At 43.4% G+C, this 24,889-nt stretch overlaps 1 protein-coding gene across 1 annotated transcript in view; it reads left to right on the top strand.

Moving 5' to 3' along the window:
* Nucleotides 1-24,889, top strand: part of FBXW8 (F-box and WD repeat domain containing 8) — a 213,055-nt gene that overhangs the window by 56,956 nt on the left and 131,210 nt on the right. The gene's annotated exons all lie outside the window — the stretch shown is intronic.

The raw sequence follows: 24,889 nt of genomic DNA, 5'->3' as shown, positions 1-24,889 counted from the left end.
GGTCTGATTCCCAGTGTCCACGATGTTTGCAGGAATGGGCAGACATGTTACACATGCTGTGGCATTGCCCTAAATTGTCTGCCTTCTGGACAGTTGTATTGAATTGGATTGAATTGGTATATAGGTGTGTCATTCCCAGAGACCCTTTGGTCCGTATATTAGGTTATGTGGAAGAAATAGCAGCGGTATCTATGGTTAAGCTGGCGATTGCTAGACTGTTATTCATAGCAAGGAAATTGATAGCTCGGTTCTGGATCAGGGAGGAGCCTCCGACTAGACGAGACTTTCTTACTCAGGCGGATCATATAATATTATTGGAAAAAAGTATATATACTAAGAGAAATAAACTCGATGTATTTCAAAAGATATTGCAACCACGGATGGAATGGAATTAGATTTGTGGGGAGGATGCATAATGTTATAGATGATGTTCATACTATACAATTGTATTTGGCTTGGGGAAGGAATATTGGATGGGAAATGAGGAAGGCACTAAGGGGGTCTCGAAGATAGGGGGGGAAATGGGGGGGAGTTTTGTTAATAAAATATATGATTACCGTATTTTTCCGACCATAAGACTCACTTTTTTCCTCCAAATTTGGGAGGAAAGTGTGGGTGCGTCTTATGGTACGGATGTAGCATGTGGGGAGGGGGGCAGCAGTGAGTGGGATCGCACTGTTATGCCACTTCAGGATGTCCCCGCTGCCCAGAATCAGTGCTGGGGAAACCATGTGATCCCGATGATTAAGTGCAGTGAATATTCATTAGCGGCTCCCCGCCCACCTATCAGCTGAGCTGTGAGCCAGGAGCAGCAAATGAATACTGCACTTAAGCAGGGACACACATGGTTTCCTCAGCACTGATTCCTGCAGCAGCTGGGGAGGTCTGTGTGTCCGGGGGAGGAGGAGGCAGCAGCAGCATCAGGGGCCAGAGGAGAGAGGAGATCGCTGCATACCTGCCTGCCATGCCTGGGCTGGACGCTGAGTGCTGTGCACAAACAGGACCTGTGATGATGTCAGAAGTGGGCGGGCTGGAGCATCACATGGCAGCTCAGGGCCCTCCCTCTTCTTGACATCATCACAGGTCCTTCAGGCTCCCCACTAGAATCTGCAGCTTCCTCATAACCTGTGCTGTGTAAAGGAAACAAGAGGGAGGGCTCTGTGTGCAGTCATGGGATGCTTTTACCTCACCACAGTGGCTGGCTGCCACAATTAAGAGGTTAACAAAGTATAGAAAAATACCGCACACTCGATTTTGGTATGATGCAAAAGAGGTTTTGTGCCAAATTTATTTAAATGCAAGGTACAAGAAGTTGCCACATTGAAAGAGTGAAGGAGAGAACCCAACGTTTCAACCCTTCCCGGGTCGTATTCATGGGGTTGCTAGGAGAGTAGAAAAACAACAGTGTAAACATCTGTTTCTAATACAGCAACATAATTTACATAATTTACATAGGACATGAAATCAAAAATAAAGAAATAAAGATAAAGATTGACAAATGTCACAAGTTAACAGAACAAAAACAAAATATCACCAATAAGTTAAAAATCAAAAATGGAAATAAAAATAAGAACAAGCAGCCAGAAGCCACGAAGGGCTGGCGATCGGAGGCGACAGGAGTCAGTTTCTCTGGACATGTTTAAGGTCAGTTGAGATATACATATTTAAGTTACCTCTGGTTCTTGTTACAATTGTATACAACAGTGGCAATGGTAGAGGAAAAGACAAGCGATCCCTTCCAGGTATGTCCTGTCATTATGATAAGACCCCATGTTAGACTACACAAGTTATATAAAATATAGAGATAGACAATCGTGTAGGTATCAGACAAGAGTAAATCTATAGGTATAAGCTGTATGTTATAGGTGTTACCATATAGGTGATCCCATCGAGTATGGGCTAGGAACCAATTAGAGGGGTCCCCTATGATATGTCATAAAGTGTGAGAAAGGTCATAGTAGCAGTGGGAGGTCTGCTATAGAGGTACTAGATCCATATAGTGTGTCCATAATGCAGGGTGAAGGGATGATAAAGGAAAGGGGGGGGAGGAGAGATAAATACCTTTGTATAGGGTCAAGTAAATATCCTGTGTCCCAAGTATATGGAGCCTGCTAGGGAAGGCTGTCACACTGGAAAGAAGGCCTAATTGTTAGGAGGTGCAATGAGTATAAGGCTTCTATAAATAACAGGGCAGAAGGCAGGTGAGGTGCTGCCGTAGGGGATCTCCGTACCTGTTTAAGGCTTGTTCCTAAGTGTGTTGTCAGCGGCGCTCCGCTGTGGGGATATGGTAGGAGCGAGTGGCGGTGCAGCTTAAGAACATCGCCGAGCCGGAAGTCCCGGACCGGAAGTGGCGCGAATCGCGCCTGCGCAAACAGTGCTGAGCACTAGAGAGGGCAAACCTGCCCAAAAGGGGGAGTGAGATGTCTGACGTGTCATCCGCTGCTATGGGGAAGGGGTGGGAACTGGACAGGGAGTGGGCAGGGGCATAGAGACTAGAGGGAGCGCGGTATGAGCCGCGCATGCGCAGGTCGCGCTAGTACATAGTAAAGGCAAGTCTGACCAGATATAAGTGTGTATATGCGCTGTAGTAGGAATGCTGTGAACAAGGGTGGGAAAAGACTATAAGGGGGAAGAAAGGGGCGGCTATACAGAGGGAGACTGACTGAATGGTGGACCATATTGAATCTAAGAATAAATGGACAACACTAAGTCTGGATACAATGAGCGATAAAGAGCGAAAAAAAATAATGAATTAAAAATAATAATTAATGATAGTTAATTATAATGCAAAAGAAAAAAAAGGGGGGGTAAAAATAATAGTAAAAAATGAACAAAAAGATAAAATATGAAAAAAGAAAAAACATGAAAAAAGCATGAAAAAAAGTTGACAAGGATATGGGGAGAAAAAGAAAAAAAGAAAAAAAGAGGGGGGGGGGGGCAGGATGGAGAACTCACCTATATGGTAGGGAACTCAACGTGTCTGGAAGAAAAGACAAAATTGTAATAATATTATAACAGCCAATCCATTTCTCTATTCAGGCCTTTTGGGGTTAAGGTCCCCAGTTTATGGATCCAAAAGGTTTCTCTGAGTTTCAGTTGTTTGACATGGTTACCACCCCTCCTGGGTCTGCGTACCTGCTCAATAACTTGGTATTTAAGTTGGGCCACTGTATGTCTCATTTTAGCAAAGTGTTCGGGGATGGGGAGCCAAGTTTTATTGCAGCGGATGGTCGATTTGTGGCTCGCTATACGGTCCTTTATGTGTTGTGTAGTTTCCCCTACGTATAGAAGGCCGCATGGGCATTTTATGACATAAATGACAAAATTAGAATTACATGTGTGGTATCCCCGAATGGGATATGTTTTGCCTGTTCTGGGATGTGTGACACAATCAGATTTGATAACATTAGAGCAGGAAGCACAGCTAAGGCAGGGAAATGTCCCTTGGCGACGTGGAGCTAATACACTTTGATTCGTGGTAGAGCGTGTGCTGCCGATGTCTGCTCGTACTAATTTGTCCTTAATGTTAGGGGCCCTCCTGTTACACATAAGAGGTGGTGTTGTGAAGCTCGCTATTTGGGGGTATGCTTTCGCTAAGAGAGACCAATGTTTTCTGATCACCGTTTCTATTTTGGGCATAAAAGGATGGAAAGTATGGACAAAAGGTACCCTATCATTTGTCGAGTTTCTCGGGGCTGATGTTTGGGGTTGCAGAACCCTAGATACTTCTTGATCAAGAAGGCGCTGGGGGTAGTCCCTCTCCCTGAATTTTTCAGACATAGTGTCTAAACGTGTGGGAAGTACGGCTGGATCTGAGACAATCCTAGCTACCGTAGAAAATTGGGAGCGGGGAAGGCTGTTGCGTGTGGCTTTGGGATGGCTACTGGAGTAGAGCAGAAGACTATTGCAGTCTGTAGGCTTGGAGTACAAATCCGTTGAGAGGTGGCCCTCACTGTCTTTCAATATTAATGTGTCTAGAAAAGAGATCTTATTGGTGTCATATTGAATAGTGAACTGTAGTTCAGGGTAAATAGAGTTCAGGGTCTGGTGGAATGTCCGTAAGGTATCGACCGGTCCAGTCCAAATGAAGAAAATATCATCTATGTAACGAAGGTAGTTTTTTACAAATTGTTTGTACCTATCGTCTGTGTAAATAAAAGTTTCTTCGAATGAATTCATATATGCATTTGCATATGCCGGTGCGACATTCGAACCCATTGCGGTCCCTTGGCGCTGTACGTAGTAGGTGTCCTCATAGAGGAAAAAATTTTCATATAGGACTAATCTTAGTAGCTCTATACAGAAACGTATGGAATTAGTGGGTCTGTTGGAGTTTTCAAGCAATAGTTTGGACGCTGTGATTCCCTTCTCATGGGTGATAGACGTATAAAGACTGTTTACGTCCATGGTGACTAACAGGCTGTCAGGAGGAACGGTATCATATTGTTTGATTAGATTAAGAAAATGGCCTGTGTCCAGTACAAAGGATTTGGTAGACTTAATCAATGGTGTAAAAATTTTTTCTAGAAAGACAGCTAAGGGTGAGAGGATAGAATCTGTTGATGCCACTATGGGGCGACCGGGGGGGTTTGTAAGGGATTTATGTATTTTGGGAAGGACGTAAAATACTGGGGTTATAGGATGAGGGTTAGAGAGGAACCTAGCTGTTTGTTGGTCTATAGTGCCATTGTCGAGATAGATATTGATGATAGATTGTATTTTTTTACGAATCTCTGGGGTGGGGTCTCTAGGGATGGTGTTGTAGGTATCTGTATCAGATAATTGACGTCTTACTTCGTCAGAGTACAATGTGTGATCCATGATAACTATTGCCCCACCTTTATCTGCTGGCTTAATAATAATGGATTTATTGTTCTGTAGGGAGACCAGGGCTTGTTTTTCAGACGATGATAGGTTTGTGCGTGTGGGAAAGAGACCTAGTTGGTATTGATGAGATAGGTCTTTGACATCCTTCTCTACAAAAGAAATAAACGTCTCGACGGCATGTGATGTCTGTGGTGGGTTGAAGGAACTAGGGTTCCTCAGTCCCAGTGATGTAAGGGGGATTTCCGCAACAGAGACGTCCCCATTAGGAGACACTCTGTTCTCGGAATTGCCCGCCATAGTCCCAAAGTGAGTCTTCAGTCTCACTAGACGATAAAGTCGTTGTAAATCCCTCTCCAGCTGGAAGCTGTCCCAGATGGGAGTGGGGCAAAATGATAGTCCTTTCTGTAGTACGTTGAGTTCCGCAGGGGAGAGCGTATAGCCTGAAATGTTAATCACTATATTAGGTGTCTTACCTGTGACCGAGTTGTCATTTTTCCGCCTCGATCTTCTTGTTGGTCGGTACGCTAGTATCCTCCCCTGCGGCCTTTCGGTAAAAAACGTAACTTGTTTGAACCGGTTGATGAATCGCTTTCCGCACTGAAGGAGCCTGTTTTGCGTTGATATGGACGGTGCCAGGAGTTGTTGCCGGCAGTATCGCTCCATCTATAGACCCTATTTTGGGTGTAGTCGTCACTGTCGCGTTGAAATTTCTGACGTTTCTTGTCCTCTAGGAATTTCTGGTGGTCCGCAAGGATTTTGTCTGTTTTCTCTTTGAGATTGGTCCAATCAGTTGAAGCCAAAGTTGATGATAGCTGGGTTTCTATGGCTTGGATGCTGTCCTTTGTCTCTAAGATAGCCTTCTGCAGGAATTCGATGGTCAAAATAATAATGTCCATAGAACACTTGTTTAGTATTCTTTTGTATTTATCGCAAAAGTCTGGGTTGTCTGAGAAAAGCGTGGGGCGTAGGTTGCACCTAAGGCCCCTCGGGATCTTGCCCTGTTTGTGGTATTCCGCTAGCGTAATGCTGTGTAGATCATAAGAAACCAACTTCCGTCGCTCCTTCTCGTAGTCCCTCGTTCTGAGTTCATGTGAGGGGGTTTTCAGGAACTCACTCGAGTTCGTAACCTGTGATAAGATGCTGGAACTGGTTGCAGCGTCATATGCAAAGATGTCAGATGTCATCTGGTGGACCGGTGCTACACCAAGCAGTCAAGACTCAAATATATTGGTAATGGTGTGCACTCGAGTCTGGGACACGGAGGTGCTGGTATAACGGACCGTGTGATCCAAGTCAACAAAGTATAGAAAAATACCGCACACTCGATTTTGGTATGATGCAAAAGAGGTTTTGTGCCAAATTTATTTAAATGCAAGGTACAAGAAGTTGCCACATTGAAAGAGTGAAGGAGAGAACCCAACGTTTCAACCCTTCCCGGGTCGTATTCATGGGGTTGCTAGGAGAGTAGAAAAACAACAGTGTAAACATCTGTTTCTAATACAGCAACATAATTTAAGGAACAAGCCTTAAACAGGTACGGAGATCCCCTACGGCAGCACCTCACCTGCCTTCTGCCCTGTTATTTATAGAAGCCTTATACTCATTGCACCTCCTAACAATTAGGCCTTCTTTCCAGTGTGACAGCCTTCCCTAGCAGGCTCCATATACTTGGGACACAGGATATTTACTTGACCCTATACAAAGGTATTTATCTCTCCTCCCCCCCCTTTCCTTTATCATCCCTTCACCCTGCATTATGGACACACTATATGGATCTAGTACCTCTATAGCAGACCTCCCACTGCTACTATGACCTTTCTCACACTTTATGACATATCATAGGGGACCCCTCTAATTGGTTCCTAGCCCATACTCGATGGGATCACCTATATGGTAACACCTATAACATACAGCTTATACCTATAGATTTACTCTTGTCTGATACCTACACGATTGTCTATCTCTATATTTTATATAACTTGTGTAGTCTAACATGGGGTCTTATCATAATGACAGGACATACCTGGAAGGGATCGCTTGTCTTTTCCTCTACCATTGCCACTGTTGTATACAATTGTAATAAGAACCAGAGGTAACTTAAATATGTATATCTCAACTGACCTTAAACATGTCCAGAGAAACTGACTCCTGTCGCCTCCGATCGCCAGCCCTTCGTGGCTTCTGGCTGCTTGTTCTTATTTTTATTTCTATTTTTGATTTTTAACTTATTGGTGATATTTTGTTTTTGTTCTGTTAACTTGTGACATTTGTCAATCTTTATCTTTATTTCTTTATTTTTGATCTCATGTCCTATGTAAATTATGTAAATTATGTTGCTGTATTAGAAACAGATGTTTACACTGTTGTTTTTCTACTCTCCTAGCAACCCCATGAATACGACCCGGGAAGGGTTGAAACGTTGGGTTCTCTCCTTCACTCTTTCAATGTGGCAACTTCTTGTACCTTGCATTTAAATAAATTTGGCACAAAACCTCTTTTGCATCATACCAAAATCGAGTGTGCGGTATTTTTCTATACTTTGTTGACTTGGATCACACGGTCCGTTATACCAGCACCTCCGTGTCCCAGACTCGAGTGCACACCATTACCAATATATTTGACAATTAAGAGGTTAGTCTTTCCAAAACACAATAAAGCACTCTGCCACTCCTTTGGTGAACTATAACTCCCAGCATGTCATAGGATCTGCAGGACATGCTGGGAGTTATAGTTCTCCAATGGGATTTTAAAGCAGCACTCCAGTGTTATTTTGCAGTGCTGGAGTGGTGCTTTCAATATAAGCCCTGTGCCCCCATTCTTATACTCACCCTCCAGCATCTTCATATAGTACTGTACAGGTACCACACTGGTCCCACAGCTTCCAACATAATAACATACTATTATATATAATAACACCACATATAATAGTATGTTATTTATGTTATTAAATATTTTACCACATTTTTTTGCTTCAAATATTTTTTTCCCTATTTTCCACCTCTAAAACCTGGGTGCGTCTTATAGTCCGAAAAATACGGTACATGCGAATGATGACAATTGATGTCATATGTCATAATTGTTTTCCTTAATAAAAATGTATCTGATTAAAAAAAAAAAAAGAGAGAGAACAGCCAGTTGTGCAAAAAGTACTGAAACCATCATCAGTTGGACATGTGTACTAAAAAGTTTAGAGAGTCACATTAACCCCTTCCCGACCCATGACGCCACGTAGGCGTCATGAAAGTCGGTGCCAATCCGACCCGTGACGCCTATGTGGCGTCATGGAAAGATCGCGTCCCTGCAGATCGGGTGAAAGGGTTAACTCCCATTTCACCCGATCTGCAGGGACAGGGGGAGTGGTAGTTTAGCCCAGGGGGGGTGGCTTCACCCCCCCGTGGCTACGATCGCTCTGATTGGCAGTTTCACTTTCAACAGCCAATCAGAGCGATTTGTAATATTTCACCTATTATAACTGGTGAAATATTACAATCCAGCCATGGCCGATGCTGCAATATCATCGGCCATGGCTGGAAACACTAATGTGCCCCCACCCCACCGATCGCCCCCCCAGCCCTCCGATCTGTCCGGTACACTGCTCCGGTTCCCCTCCGTCCTGTGCTCCGCTCCCCCCGTGCTCTTGTCCGCTCCCCTCGTGCTCCAATCACCCCCCCCGTGCTCCAATCACCCTCCCCGTGCTCCAATCCACCCCCCCTGCACTCCGATCCACCCCCCCGTGCTCCGTTCCACCCCCCCGTGCTCCGTTCCACCCCCCCGTGCTCCGTTCCACCCCTCCCGCGCTCCGATCCACCCCCCCGTGCTCCGATTCCCCCCCCCCCCCCCCGTGCTCCCTCCCACTCCATCATGCTTACCGATCCTGCCGGGGTCCGTCCGTCTTCTCCCTGGGCGCCGCCATCTTCCAAAATGGCGGGCGCATGCGCAGTGCGCCCGCCGAATCTGCCGGCCGGCAGATTCGTTCCAAAGTGCATTTTGATCGCTGAGATAGATTATATCTCAGTGATCAAAATAAAAAAATAATAAATGACCCCCCCCCCCCCCCCTTTGTCACCCCCATAGGTAGGGACAATAAAAAAATAAAGTATTTTTTTTTTCCACTAATGTTAGAATAGGGTTAGGGCTAGGGTTAGGGATAGGGTTAGGGCTAGGGTTAGGGTTAGGGTTTCGGTATGTGCACACGTATTCTGGTCCTCTGTGGATTTTTCCGCTGCGGATTTGATAAATCCGCAGTGCTAAACCGCTGCGGAATTATGGCGGATTTACCGCGTTTTTTCTGCGCATTTCACTGCGGTTTTACAACTGCGATTTTCTATTTGAGCAGTTGTAAAACCGCTGCGGAATCCGCACAAAGAAGTGACTTGCTGCGGAATGTAAACCGCTGCGTTTCCGTGCAGTTTTTCCGCAGCTTGTGTACAGCGATTTTTGTTTCCCATAGGTTTACATTGAACTGTAAACTCATGGGAAACTGCTGCGGATCCGCAGCGTTTTCCGCAGCGTGTGCACATACCTTTAGAATTAGGCTATGTGCACACGGTGCGGATTTGGCTGCGGATTGGCCGCTGCGGATTCGCAGCAGTGTTCCATCAGGTTTACAGTACCATGTAAACCTATGGAAAACCAAATCCGCTGTGCCCATGGTGTGGAAAATACAGCGCGGAAACACTGCGTTGTATTTTCCGCAGCATGTCAATTCTTTGTGCGGATTCCGCAGCGTTTTACACCTGTTCCTCAATAGGAATCCACAGGTGAAATCCGCACAAAAAACACTGGAAATCCGCGGAAAATCCGCAGGTAAAACGCAGTGCCTTTTACCTGCGGATTTTTCAAAAATGATGCTGAAAAATCTCACACGAATCCGCAACGTGGGCACATAGCCTTAGGGTTAGGGTTGGAATTAGGGTTGTGGTTAGGGTTGTGATTAGGGTTATGGCTACAGTTGGGATTAGGGTTAGGGGTGTGGGGGGGTTAGTGTTGGAGGTAGAATTGAGGGGTTACCACTGTTTAGGCACATCAGGGGTCTCCAAACGCAACATGGTGCCACCATTGATTCCAGCCAATCTCGTATTCAAAAAGTCAAATGGTGCTCCCAAATTTCCGAGCCCCAACATGTGCCCAAACAGTGGTTTACCCCCACATATGGGGTATCAGCATACTCAGGACAAACTGCGCAACAATTACTGGGGTCCAATTTCTCCTGTTACCCTTGTGAAAATAAAAAAAATGCTTGCTAAAACATCATTTTTGAGGAAAGAAAAATGATTTTTTATTTTCACGGCTCTGCGTTGTAAACGTCTGTGAAGCACTTGGGAGATCAAAGTGCTCACCACATATCTAGATAAGTTCCTTGGGGGGTCTAGTTTCTAAAATGGGGTCACTTGGGGGGGGGGGGGTTCTACTGTTTAGCCACATCAGGGGCTCTGCAAACGCAATGTGACGCCCGCAGAGCATTCCATCAAAGTCTGCATTTCAAAACGTCACTACTTCAATTCCGAGCCCCGGCATGTGCCCAAACAGTAGTTTACCCCCACATATGGGGTATCAGCGTACTCAGGAGAAACTGGACAACAACTTTTGGGGTCAAATTTCTCCTGTTACCCTTGGGAAAATAAAAAATTGCAGGCTAAAAGATCATTTTTGAGAAAATAATTTATTTTTTTTTTTTTCATGGCTCTACGTTATAAACTTCTGTGAAGCACTTGGGGGTTCAAAGTCCTCACCACACATCTAGATTAGTTCCTTTGGGGGTCTAGTTTCCAAAATGGGGTCATTTCTGGGGGATCTCCAATGTTTAGGCACACAGGAGCTCTCCAAACGTGACATGGTGTCTGCTAATGATTGGAGCTAATTTTCCATTTAAAAAGCCAAATGGCGTGCCTTCCCTTCCGAGCCCTGCCGTGCGCCCAAACAGTGGTTTACCCCCACATATGGGGTATCAGCGTACTCAGGACAAACTGGACAACAACATTTGGGGTCCAATTTCTCCTATTACCCTTGGCAAAATAGGAAAGAAAAATTATTTTTTATTTTCATGGCTCTGCGTTATAAACTTCTGTGAAGCACCTGGGGGTTTAAAGTGCTCAATATGCATCTAGATAAGTTCCTTGGGGCGTCTAGTTTCCAAAATGGGGTCACTTGTTGGGGAGCTCCAATTTTTAGGCACACGGGGGCTCTCCAAACGTGACACAGGATAACTTTTTTGTTGTTGCTTATAACAGAAAACCAGGTAACCGATAAACCAATGTCTCTTTTGTTGAGACCTTTGTTTTTCATTTCTTCTTATTAGACCCAATAACTACAGGTCTTTGGTGAAGGGAAACAATGGGGATTACTGTCCCGGTGTGGCCAAAGATAAGACTCTAAAAACAATCTGTACCTGCACTTTACAACACCAGTGATGTGTCACAATCGTCTCTGCTCCTTTCCCTGTGTCTATGGGTGAAGGGATTGCACGTGTTACCATGATTGTAGATGCAGGTTCTGGAGCCTCCCTTCTGGGGTAGCTGCCCTTACATAGAACCATCCTCTGTTCCTCACTTGTTATCATTGGTCTTTTGGAGAAGCGGTGGTGTTTGGCTCTCCTTCACCTCTCTTCAAGAGGGGTACATGCAAAAAGTTTTTTAAGTTAATTTTAAGCATCTAGGTCTTTGCCACATGGCAGGGTTGTGTCTAAAGACGAAGGCGTAACAACTGCGGTAGACGATGCCAGCAGAAACAACTGGATTTTCGTCTTCCGACACACATCCAGTTGAGGTGTATTGTTGTGAACAGACCCGGTCCCATTGGGTACATCTGCGACTATATACGCTGCCGGCCAATCAGAGGCCAGCAGCTGGTGTTGGTATGCACATGACCGTGCGCACGACAGTGACGTCATAAGCTCCTGTTGCACGCCGAATCCCTCATCTTCCCCAGCACATGTCAGCTGTTTTGAACAGCTGACATGTGCCTCTAACGGCCACAGGTGGAATTGCGATCCACTCGTCGCTGTTAACTAGTTAAATGCTGCTGTCAATCTCTGACAGCAGCATGTAAAACGTGCTTTATGGAAGCGCATCGGAAATCCCGCCCATCGGTGACCCTGTCTCATGATTGTGGGTCACCGATGGGTTGGCATGACAACCAGAGGTCTTTACCTCTGCTACATGTACATGTACTGCTACATACCTAGGCAATTAACTGGCTCATGCAGCTTTACATGAACACCCGAGCCTTACACTATGGCCGGTCCGAATAACTAAAGCAATTGTTACCATCCACCTCTCATGTCTCCCCTTTTCTTCATGGTTTGTAAGCTTGCGAGCAGGGCCCTCATTCCTCCTGGTATCTGTTTTGAACTGTATTTCTGTTATGCTGTAATGTCTATTGTCTGTACAAGTCCCCTCTATAATTTGTAAAGCGCTGCGGAATATGTTGGTGCTATATAAATAAAAATTATTATTATTATTATTTACCAGATCTCTATGGCTGTCAAACCCGGATTGCTATGAGCGCCGACCACTGATATGATCATCGCCTGTATGATCAAAGTAGTGCCGCGTCTATTAAAGCATTGAAAAAGTTAAAAAAAATATATATATATAAAAGTTCAAATCACCCCCTTTCGCCCCATTCAAAATAAAACCGTAAAAAAATCAAATATACACATATTTTGTATTGCCGCGTTCAGAATAGCCCGATCTATCATTATAAAAAAGAATTAACCTGATCGCTAAACGGCGTAACAAATAAAAAATTGAGAACCTCAGAATTACGATTTTTTTTGGTTGCCACTACATTTCAATAAAATGCAATAATGGGCGATCAAAAGATCGTATCTACGCCAAAATTGTATCAATAAAAACGTCAGATCGGCACGCAATAAATAAGCCCCCACCCAGCCAAATACCACGAAAAATGGAGATGCTACAGGTCCCGGAAAAAGGTGCTTTTTTTTTCACCACTTCAGTAAAAAAGAACTTGAAATGATAGTCAATTAGCAAGACAACCCCTATAAAGGAGTTGTTCTGCATGGGCTGACCTCAGACCATTTTTGTGTTCTCATCCATTTTGGCTGTTGTTTTGGTTACTTTTGCATTTTGTCATTGCTTTCACCTCTAGAGGTACTGTACAGTAGCATTAGGCGGTGCCTGCAACCCACAGAAGTTGCTCAGGTAGTGCAACTCATCCAGGATGGCACATCAATGCAAGCTGTGGCAAGAAGGCTAGCTCTGTTTGTCAGCATATTATTCAGTAGTAACAAATCACCACACACTCTTATTGGACATTTGCAGAGAGTTTATTACACATCTAGTGGATGCAGCAATAGCACAAAAACATTTTTGGAAATGTTGCAAGAAAAAATTAGAAAGCGACATCAATATAACATTTTGACCCTTACAGGGTCTTATTCATATAGTTGCTGTAAAAAGAAGAGCATAAGAATCAAATTCCATAAATAATAATTAACAAACCAGAGTGGTGCAAAAAAATAGAAAAAAAAATAAAAAAACATTCAAAATTTGGAAGGTGGACAAGAGCATATCGTAATCAATGATACCAGGGACAAAAGAAAAACAGAAAAGCCATAGGGCGTGCAGACAAGACCAACACAGTTATATTGAAATTATAAAGGGGGCCAAAAGATAGGCCAACACATATGTAGATGTAGATAGGAGCACAGAGGTGCTTACTAGGATTGGAGCACATGTATAGAAGGGGGTCTGATAGTCGGTAATAGAGCCAGGTCAAACGTTTTTATAGGCACATAGTGCAAAGAGCAGAACAGTAAAAGCAATTGATGTCAATATACATAGAAATACATTCCAGGGGAGGTTTGCATTACATGAAAACAAGTGAGAGGAGGTTCAAATGTTGAAGAGGAGAAGTTTTATAATGCAGGGGTTAGCTGTGATCGTGGAAACAAAGGTAGTCTGTGAATGTAGCAGTGCTAGACAGGTTAGGGTGTGCAGAATGAGGTTGGCTTTTATACAGGATACTCACAAGGAGGTGGCGGTGTGGAGACCGGTATAGTGCAGGGCTCTGCATGAAGGTTCCCTTGCTGGGTGTGTGTATCCGGCACTCCCGTGCCTTGGTTGCGTGCTGCGTTCTGATATAAGCCCAGTATGTGGGCTGTAAATAGTTTGCTGCTGGAGCCGCCGGACTGGAAGTGCGTGGCTAGACATGCCCCCGGTGCTGACATCATCGGGTGATGACGTGGTCAGCAATCTCTATGTACATTGTGTATTCTGCTTGTGCAATGGTGGTATTTGGCTGGGACCAGAGTGTATGTGTGACAAAAGTCCCATATTTGTGCACAGAGAGGCTACAAGTAACACGCTAAATATAGGGGGGAGCTCATGTGGAAAATGGTTTAGGATAGCACAATGTCCAGAGCATGGAGCAGATTCCAGGAGACAGGCCAGTACACCATGAGACATGAAGGGGAACGGAGGATGGCAAAAACTCAGCTACCTCCTCTTTTGTGCTAGGAGGAGCAGTGCCAGGGCCCTGCAAAATGACCTCAGGCCACCAACATCCATGTGTCTGGCAAACTGTCAGAAACGGACTCCATGAGGTTGGTATGAGGGCCCGGCGTCCACAAGAGGGTATTGTGCTTACAGTCCAACACTGTGCAGGGCGATTAGCATTTGCTAGAGAACACCAAGATTGGCAGATTGGACACTTGCGCCCAGTGCTCTTCATGGTTCAGAGCAAGGTCACACTGAGCACATGTGACAGAGTCTAGAGTTGTCGTGAAGAATGTTCTGCTGCATGCAACATCCTCCAGCATGACTGGTTTGGCAGTGGGTCACTAATGTTGTGGGGAGGCATATAGAGGATGCACAGCCCTCCATGTGTTAGCCAGAGGTACCATAACTGCCTTTAGGTAGAGGGATGAGATCTTCAGACCCATTGTGAGACCATATTCAGGTGCAGTGGGCCCCGTTTCCTTCTGATGCATGACAATGCATTGTAGGGTGACATATATGGCCATATCCTTTTTAACTCTTAGCACCCTTCCATTAAATAAATAGAACAACCATCAATTTTGTCATTCAGTAAAACAAAATCCAATTAAACTAATGTTACCCAACTAACCATGAAGAGTATACAGGTGCTACTCACAAAATTAAATTAACTTTTTCATGATATTCTATTTCAGTTCTTCAGTACAAAAAGTGAAACTCCTATATTATATAGTCATTACAAACAGAGTGAACTATTTCAAGTGTTTATTTCTGTTAATGTTGATGATTATGGCTTACAGCCAATGAAAACCCAAAAGTCATTATCTCTGTAAATTAGAATACTTTATAACACCAGCTTGAAAAATTATTTTAAAATCCGAAATGTTGGCCTACTGCAATGTATATTCAATAAATGCACTCAATACTTGGTTGGTGCTCCTTATGCATTAATTATTGCATCAATGCAGCGTGGCATGGAGACCGTCAGCCTGTGGCACTGCTGAGGTGTTATGGAAGCCCAGGTTGTTTTGATAGCAGCCTTCAGTTCCTCTGTAATGTTGGGTCTGGTGTCTCTCATCTCCCACTTGACAATGTCCCTTAGATTATATATGGGGTTTAGGTCAGACGAGTTTGCTGCCAATCAAGCACAGTGATACTGTTGTTTTTAAACCAGGTATTGGTACTTTTGGCAGTGTGGACAGGTGCCAAGTCCTATTAGAAAATTAAATTTCCATCTCCAAAAAGCTTGTCGGCAGAGGGAAGCATGAAGTGCTCTAACATTTCCTGGTAGACTGCTGCTCTGACTGGTCTTGATAAAACACCTACACCAGCAGATGACATGGCTCCCAAAACCATCACTGTTTGTGGAAAGTTCACACTAGACCTCAAGCAGCTTGGATTTTGTTTCTTTCCACTCTTGCTCCAGATTCTGGGACCTTGAGTTCCAAATGAAAACATCTTGGACCACTGAGCAACAGTCCAGATCTTTTTCTGCTTGGCCTAGATAAGACACTTCTGGCATTGTCTATTCGTCATTCATACTTCTTCTCCGCTAGATTTCTGAAACTTAACATGGACAAAACAGAATTCATCATCTTTCCCCCATCTCACGTGACCCCCCCCCCCCCAACGAACCTATCCATTACAGTAAATGGCTGCCCACTCTCCCCAGTCCCACAGCTCTACCCTCGCCTACTGTATTCTCACCCATCCCTTGTAGATTGTGAGCCTTCGCGGGCAGGGTCCTCTCTCCTCCTGTACCAGTTATGACTTGTATTGTTTAAGATTATTGTACTTGTTTTTATTATGTATACCCCTCCTCACAGGTAAAGCTCCATGGAATAAATGGCGCTATAACAATAAATAATAATAATAATAATAATAAGAATAATGAGTGACTTGACACAAGGAATGCAACACTTGTAGCCCATGTCCTGGATACGTCTGTGTGTGGTGGCTCTTGAAGCAATGACTCCAGCAGCAGTCCACTCCTTGTGAATCTCCCCCAAAATTTTTGAATGGCCTTAACAATCATTTCATTGCTGCGTTTATCCCTGTTGCTTGTGCACCTTTTTCTACCACACTTTTTCCTTCCATCCAACTTCCCATTAATATGCTTGGATACAGCACTCTGTGAACAGCCAGATTCTTTAGCAATGACCTTTTGTGGCTTACCCGCCTTGTGGAGTGTGTCAATGACTGCCTTCTGGACATCTGTCAAGTCAGCAGTCTTCCTCATGATTGTGGAGCTACTGAAACAGATTAAAGGACCTTTTTTTTAAACGCTTAGGAAGCTTTTGCAATTTTTTTTTGTTAATTATAATTTACTGAGATAATGACTTTTGGGTTTTCATTGGCTGTAAGCCATAATCCTCAACATTAACAGAAATAAGCACTTGAAATGGATCACTCTGTAATGACTCTATATTATGTATGAGTTTCACTTTTTGTATTGAAGAACTGAAATAAATTAAATTTTTTAAGATATTCTAATTTTGTGAGAAGCATCTGTTTATTAAAACTAACGTATACACCCGTAAGTACTGACTGTTGTGAACGTGTTTATAGTATTGGAAAGGATTAATTCTGTTTGGTAAATGCTTCTACCGTGCATTTCTGACTCATTCCAGCTTCACAGATAAGGAACCTGGCACAGATGGAAGCCAGACCACATTTCCCACTAATGACATTACCTGGAGCTATAATTCTGTACAGAGTTTTATGTCCATAGGGATGCAATGCAGCTCATGGGGATATTCAATTTTTAAGGTAAGAGGGTTTAGCTGAGATTAAACTCCCGGTTTCAGTAGGAAGACTAGTCTCATGATCAATCTTGGCCCGCTATATAGCAGGAGGCTCTCCCGAATATGGAGAGTAACTATAATAAATATCTTTTCACATATTTTACATCGCTTGATATTGTGCGTTTTGTAATTTTTCGATATTTGATTTGCATTTTTCTTTTTTAGTAAACTGTTTTCTTTCCTTTAGTCATTGTGTATCCATTATTTTTTTTTTTGTAGTCATCCTTTTTTTTTAGTGTCACAAGATTGTTTTGAATTGGTGATTGTATAACTTAACGGGGAATAACCATATGAGAAGCTAAGTCTGTAGTTACTCTGTGACTGCCGGATTGCAAAACGCACAGTAACAATTCCCCTGTATTCCCTGAGAGCGTGCACAGTCACGGGACCACCAGTATTTAAAGAGAATCTGTCAGCAGGTTTTTGCTATGTCATCTGAGGACAGTTTGAGGTAGGGGCTGAGACACAGATTTCGGCGATATGTTACTTATTAGGCTGTGTGCTGTTGCTACCATACAATGAATGTTTTTATCACCAGGAGGTTATCTCTGTCCAGAAAAAAATTAAAAAGTTATTCCAATAAATATATTTATTTATGTATAAATAAATAAAGTACACGATTTTGGTATTGCTGCGTCCAGAATGACCTGACCTATACGGCTACATTCCCACGGTCAGTAATCGGCAGCACTTTGGATGCAGCACATGTCCGCTCGTGTCTCCGCAAGATAAATTGACATGCCGTGGTCTGGAAAGACACACCGCAAGTTCATCTCCACAGGTGATCCGCGGGTGTCTCAGCACGCATAGTGGACTTGGGATTTCTTAACCCCTTCCCGACATGCGCTGTAGTAGTACTGCTCTGCAGGAACTGAGTTCCTGCAAACTGCAGTACTAGTACGGCGGCACGATCGTGCGGCCTCACAGTGAGCGCCTCGGCGATCGCATGCGGGTGTCAGCTGTATATGACAGCGCCGATCGTGGGCATTTAACCCCTCTGATGCCGCTGTCAGTAGTGACAGCGACATAGAGGGGCATCGTGCAGGCACGGGGGCTCCCTGCGCTCTCCCACCGTAACAACGCGATGCGATCACGTTGTTCCCGTGTTCTGGAAGGAGTCCCGGATCCAAGATGGCCGCGGGACTCCTTTCGGGTCATGAAGTGAGGTGGCTAGCAGGCGCCGGAAAGCCTCCTGAACTGCTTGTCAGATCGCTGATCTGACACAGTGCTATGCACTGTGTCAGATCAGTGATCTGATCTAATATAGTGATGTCCCACCCTGGGACAATGTTAGAAAGTCACATAAAAAAAAAAATAGAATGTACAAAAAAATAATAATCCCCAAACAAAGAAAAAAAAATTTCCCAATAAATCCATTTATTTATGTAAATAAAAAAAACAAACAATAAAAGTACACATATTTGGTATCGCCGCATCTGTAACGACCCGCTCTATAAAACTATCCCACTAGTTAACCCCTTCAGTGAACACCGCAAAAAAATAAATAAAGAACTAGACAAAAAACAATGCTTTATCATCATACCGGCGAACAAAAAGTGGAATAACATGCGATCAAAAAGACGGATATAAATAAACATGGTACCACTGAAAATGTCATCTTGTCCCGCAAAATAAAAGCCGCAAAACAGCATCATCAGCAGAAAAATAAAAAAGTTATAGCTCTCAGAATAAAGCGATGCAAAACCAATTATTTTTTATATAAAATAGTTTTTGTGTAAAAGTGCCAAAACATAAAAAAATGATATAAATGAGGTATCGCTGTAATCGTACTGCCTGTAGAATAAACTGCTTTATCAATTTTGCCACACGCGGAACGGTATAAACGCCCCCCTAAAAAAAATTCAGGAATTGCTGGTTTTTGTTCACTCTGCCTCCCAAAAATCGGAATAAACTGTCCTTTCCAAATAGGCGGTTCATCTGAAAGGCTCACAGAACAGAGTAGCAGACTTTCTCAGAAGAGAAACGGTATTGTCCTCAGAATAGGAGCTAAACACAGCTGTGTTTCAACCCGAAGTTGGGGTGTCCCTCAAGTAGACCTGTTTGCATCACCGAAAATCTCAAGGGTGACAAGGTTCTTTTCCCTTAACCTGGAAGAAAATCTGGATGGGGTGCATGCCTTGTCTCAGAATTGGGAAAAGGATCGGTTATATGCCTTTTTGCCTTTTCTGTTGCTCCCAAGAGTCTTGAGAAAGATTCAGGAAGATTGGGCTATCGTAATACTGATTGCCCCCTTCTGGCCGAAAAGGATCTGGTTCCTTCTTTTAAGTCAGATGGCTTCAGAAAATCAACTTTCCAATCAATCCAGTAAGAGATGACATCTCTCTCTCTCTCTCTCTCTCTCTCTCTCTCTCTCTCTCTCTCTCAAGGTCCCCTCCCACATCACAATATAGAGCTACATCTAACAGCTTGTTTCCTGAGAGGCAGATCCTAATGTCTCAGGGTCTGGTGGATTGGGTGGCTGTGATGATGCAGGTGAGCAGGAAACCGGTGACTTCAGCTATTTCTACAAAATCGGGGAAAAAATTCTTACAGTACGGTGAAACCATCATTAACATCTCCTGCCCGGACATTCCTAGGATCCTGGATTTCTTACAACTAGGGTTGAAGATAGGTGTGAGGGCCAAGTAAGCTTAGAGTCCTGATTTCATCACGGTGCATCGTTTTTGACAATCTGTTGGCAAAACATCCCTGGATCACTAGATTTTCTAAAGCAATTCGCAGATTGAAACCTATAATTAGGAAATCAGTATCCCTGTGGGATTAAACCTAGTACTGAATGCTGTATGTAAGTCTCCTGATGAACCTCAGGAGGACATTAATATCCTGAAGAAAGGTTTCTTGGGGGCCATCACTTCGGCGATTTAAGAGTATTTTGAGATCCTTATCTACACATACTTTAAGATTGTACCATATTTATACTAGACCCAACGTTTCTTCCAAAAGTGGTGTCCAGTGCCAACTTGAATCAGAAGATTATCCTACCCTCCTTTTGCCAATATCCAAAAAAATGGGGGCTTTTAACCTCTCTTGTGCTTCCAGTCCCTAGAGGATAAGAAAGACTACCTCCTGGAGTGCTGCCATGATGGACTCCTGGAAATACAATTACAAGTAGGACTAATTCCTACTTTTTAGAAGTTTTTACACTAATTGCTTAGTTTTTTGAAGGTTTCGCTTCAATATTTATTAGCCAAGCTTTTTGTCCCAGCGGCACAACATAAAAAGTGGCTACCAATGGAGGGTCACGTGACAAAGCCACCTCAAATGAAAGACAATGCACCTTCCCTAGTTTACTGTATATTCACAACCTGCACAATGGAAGATATTGCTACAATATTGTAATCTGTGCTTGCAACCAGCGAATTTGTTCATTTGCAGCCCGAGGAGGCAGACTCGTCACACAAGATCAACATTCCTGTTCCACTCTCAACGTTTTGCTTATCTATAGATTATGCCCTTGCCACTGTCCAAGCAGGGAATATGTAATTGATTGAAATGTACAAACTGTTAACATAAGGCTGTTTACATGGTAGTCAGCCAGTGTTACATAAAGCAGAGAACCTCACAGAAGTTTGGAAGTAGTCAATACTCTTCTTTATCCCTGTCCACAGCACTTTGTGTTGAAAGTTTTCTAATAAGCAAACAACCACACTTTCTCCGGCATATTTCCCACCCGCAGGGACCTCCTGAAATTGGCAGAACCTAACACATGTTCTGCATAATGTGATTTTGTTCCCAATGAAGCATTAAGCATATCCCACATCAAGTATTGCCAGTTTCTAGCCACTCCCTAGGGACAAGTGATGTATTAGCGAGACTTTATTAATATTTCATTAAAATTTTATGAAGGTTTCTTTTTTTTCCCTGACTTTTCAGACGATCGCTCAGAGGAATATTTTTCAGTCTGATTCAGCTTTGATGTCGGTAATTATTTTGTGGAAGATCAGAACTAGAGATCCCTTATTACTGTTTTGTTCACATATGTTTAAACAGCAGGTTGGATAGCAAGCATGCTTATATTGTGTGAATTCTGCCTCGAGTTCCTGAGGGGCTTTAAAGAGATTATGAAAAGTTGAATTTTCAAATCAATTATTTCAATTAAATGGCGTGTACCAGCTATGGTAACCGGTTTCATAGTTGCAGTTCTAGCATCTGGTAATTTGAAGAAATGGCAGCATACACTGGATATCTGTGAATTGCTGATATGGTTCCATGTGTCTGTCCATTTCATTCACTGTCAACTTCTACTTTCCTTTCGGCTGAAATTTTATATCACAATACAAATCGGGTTTAGAAAGCGCAGGTATACTATTAATGTACCACTCTGGAGTTTTTTTTTCCATTTCCCCACTGGTTAGGTATCAGTAATGTATGTTCCCTGTGTGTACTATGATCCTTACTGAGCACAGACTTCTGCCTTTCCATCGCCAGCCCAGTCCTCTTGTGGAACAAGTGACCGCTTGTGTGACTAGCTGGTTTACTTCAGTGAAGCGAGCATCGCCCATTGTTGTTAACCTGTTTAATCCTGCTGCCAATCTCTGACAGGTGCTGATTGGTTGTCATGACCGCCAAGGGTCTCCTGAAGACCCCTGCGTCTGACGTTGCGATCCTCCTGTGAAGGCCAGCCATGTACCATTCTAAACAATCCAGAGTGCAGCTTTATATTTTCTTAGATGGTGAGAAAATCAGTTTTAATATATGTTAATGATTTCTTCCAGGCTCCGGGACATGTGGTGCCTCGAAGAAATTCCTGCCTCCTCTCTTGCTTATAATGGCACCACCCTCCCATCACCCTCGTCACACTGACCTGTGATATGCAGTTGCGGCGATGTAATCCCGCACATGCCCTGTCCACTCGTGCGGTTATTTTAACCTTATCCGCCCTTCTCTGCGCAGTGAAAGGGTTAAGGCTGTAGATTCTCTCATCTGAGTGAATGGGTCCAATGATGCAAATGACACTAATCACACTCTCTTAGGCCGGAGTCACACTACAGCGAGATACTGCCGAGTCTCGCAGGTTAAAAGCAAGCTCTGGCACCGGCACTCCGGAGCGGAGCGTGCGGCTCCATGTATTGCTATGCGGCCGCACGCTCCGCTCTGGAGTGCTGGTGCCAGAGCTTGGTTTTAACCAGCGAGACTCGGCCGTATCTCGCTGTGTGTGATCCCGGCCTTAGAGTTTGATCCAAGTGTTGGCATAGTGTGATCCGACCCTCTCGCAATGAGAGAATTGTAGCACAGGTGAGAAGAAGATGGAGAACAAACATTTCTCAGTCTTCTCCATTCTGTGAGTCCACAGAAATCGCACTTAGATGTCACCTGAGTACAGTCCGATGTCTTCCTTGCACCCGTAAACTTGAATTGAGTGAGTGGCATCTGATTTCAAAGTGAAATTGCAGCATGCTGCAATTCTTTATTACTGACCGATTCAGCACTGCCTCATTTAATAACATTAGTCCAAGCACTATCCAATAAAAAATCAGATGGCAGTCATCCGATGTATACGGTGGTGTGAACGAGCCCTAATGGAGAAAGTAACAGTTGGCAGTGATTTTCGGCCAGTCAAAGCGGTGTCTACAAAATGGTCCAGAGGGATTAGAGTGGCGCTGGAACCTGTAGAAGACAGCGACCGGGAACTATTTTACTATACCTGCTATAGGGATATTGCTGATGCGTAACATTTTTGTGTTCCCCCTAGTGTTTGTATTGTGTTCAGAACACAACACCTGTATTAGACTATGTGCCCATGTTGCAGAATCGAAACGGAATTTTCCTCATCAAAACCGAACTCCATTGCCAGGAAATCCGCTTGCGTTTTTCTAGCATTTTTTTCCACTTTTTTTTTGCATTTTTGTCACGTTTTTCATCCTTTTTTTTTTTTTTCATCCACGAGAGTCCCACCTTACTCTATTTAGATGGTCTTATGGAGCGATTTAAGCAGCACATTTTATATTCGATATTACATTACATCCACATGATGAGCTTATTCATTCCACCTGAATGAAGCAGAACATTTACGCTTCGTGCACTTTGCTGTCATTCACTTCATTACAACATGTCGTGCTAGTTAGTTGCCTAGGCCAAATTTGACTTCTATTTTTTTTTAATTTTTTATAGCATTTGTAGAAAAAAATCAGTCTAAAAATCCTGATTTGTTCTGTGTCTGCGCCAGTATTACTGGTCCTTAGCAAGCGTCATTGATATGCAGTATTGCGAATCCATTACTCTTCCTTTCAGAATCTCCACAATCAATGAACACTCTATGGATTTACACCCGCAGCGCGTTCATCATTCTGCATAGATATTTTTTTTGCTGTATCTGAATGGTGTTTAAAATACTACATTAATTTGCTTTGACTGCACAACAATGGCAAATTCTGAACATTTTGGCATGGCCTTAGATATCACACACTAATTAAAGCAATCTAAGGTCCTGTTCACACTGGCAGCATGGATTCCATTTTTACCAGATCTGTGATGTATTTTATTGTGGTCCCTCATGATCTATTATGAAATGTTATCTATTGATTGATGAGCTTTTCATTTATTTTTCCTGGATGAAATACAAAGAACGCTATGCTATTGCGACAGTTAATAATATGAAATACAGGAATAAAAGTGTGAATAGCCCAAGTTCTTTAGCATGCTCAGTTAGGCCCATCATCCCCAAGATATTTATTTATTAACTATTTTTTCTTTTATTTCCTTTTTTAGCTTTTTTTTTAAATATATTTGTCCACTTTTTGCTGGAAGTTGAACTTGCTTTTCTCAGCCCGTGGAAAGGTTAGCGTGATTGTTTTTAACCCTAGTGTTGTCAAGGGACCATCATAAAAGCCATAATGTAAATATCTAATTACTAGATGGTGGACCGATTCTAACGCATCGGGTATTCTAGAATATGTATGTAGTATAAATCCCGCGCCAATATAGCTGATTGTTCGCGGCCGGCCGGGCGCGACCAATCAGCAAAGCGTGGTTCAAATCATGCGCCAATTCGCGGCCGGGCTGCGCCTGTGGCTGATTGGTCGCAGGCGGCTGGCGTGACCAATCAGCGACGTGGGATTTCCGTTACAGACAAACAGACAGAATTAGATGATTTTATAGTAGATTCTCTTTATTTGGAAACTGCGACTGTGCTTTGTATTGAACTGTAAACTTTTCTTCTCTTTCTAATGGTTGAATGAAGCTTTGCTTGGGAGAAGTAGAACTCCTATCGTCCAGATCCCATAATAGGAACGTTGCTCATGCTGCGTTACCATCGGCAAATGGAACACGAGCAACAAGGGAACGGGCAGTAGCTTAACAAGGAGGAGGGAGGTAAAGACTGAGTCTTACAGCAGGAACATTGATGGACCTTTTTTTTTTCTGGCCATTGTACAAGCCAATGTTCTTGTGTGAACAATAAAGAGATGACCCGTAATGTTTGATCAGTTTGGGTCCTACTTCTTAAGGTACCTTCACACATAACGATATTGTTAATGATATCGTTGCTTTTTGTGAAGTAGCAACGATATCGTTAAGGAAATCGTTCTGTGTAACAGCGACCAACGATCAGGCCCCTGCTGGGAGATCGTTGGTCGCTGAACAAAGTCCAGAACTTTATTTCGTCGCTGGATCTCCCGTGGACATCGCTGGATCGGCGTGTGTGACACCGATCCAGCGATGTCTTCACTGGTAACCAGGGTAAACATCGGGTAACTAAGCGCAGGGCCGCGCTTAGTAACCCGATGTTTACCCTGGTTACCAGCGTAAAAGTAAAAAAAAACAAACACTACATACTTA

The sequence above is a fragment of the Ranitomeya imitator genome, chromosome 1 (genome assembly GCF_032444005.1).
Source record: "Ranitomeya imitator isolate aRanImi1 chromosome 1, aRanImi1.pri, whole genome shotgun sequence".
Lineage (NCBI taxonomy): Eukaryota > Metazoa > Chordata > Amphibia > Anura > Dendrobatidae > Ranitomeya > Ranitomeya imitator.
Note: the sequence above shows the minus strand (reverse complement) of the source record. Positions and strands in the feature narration are given on the sequence as shown.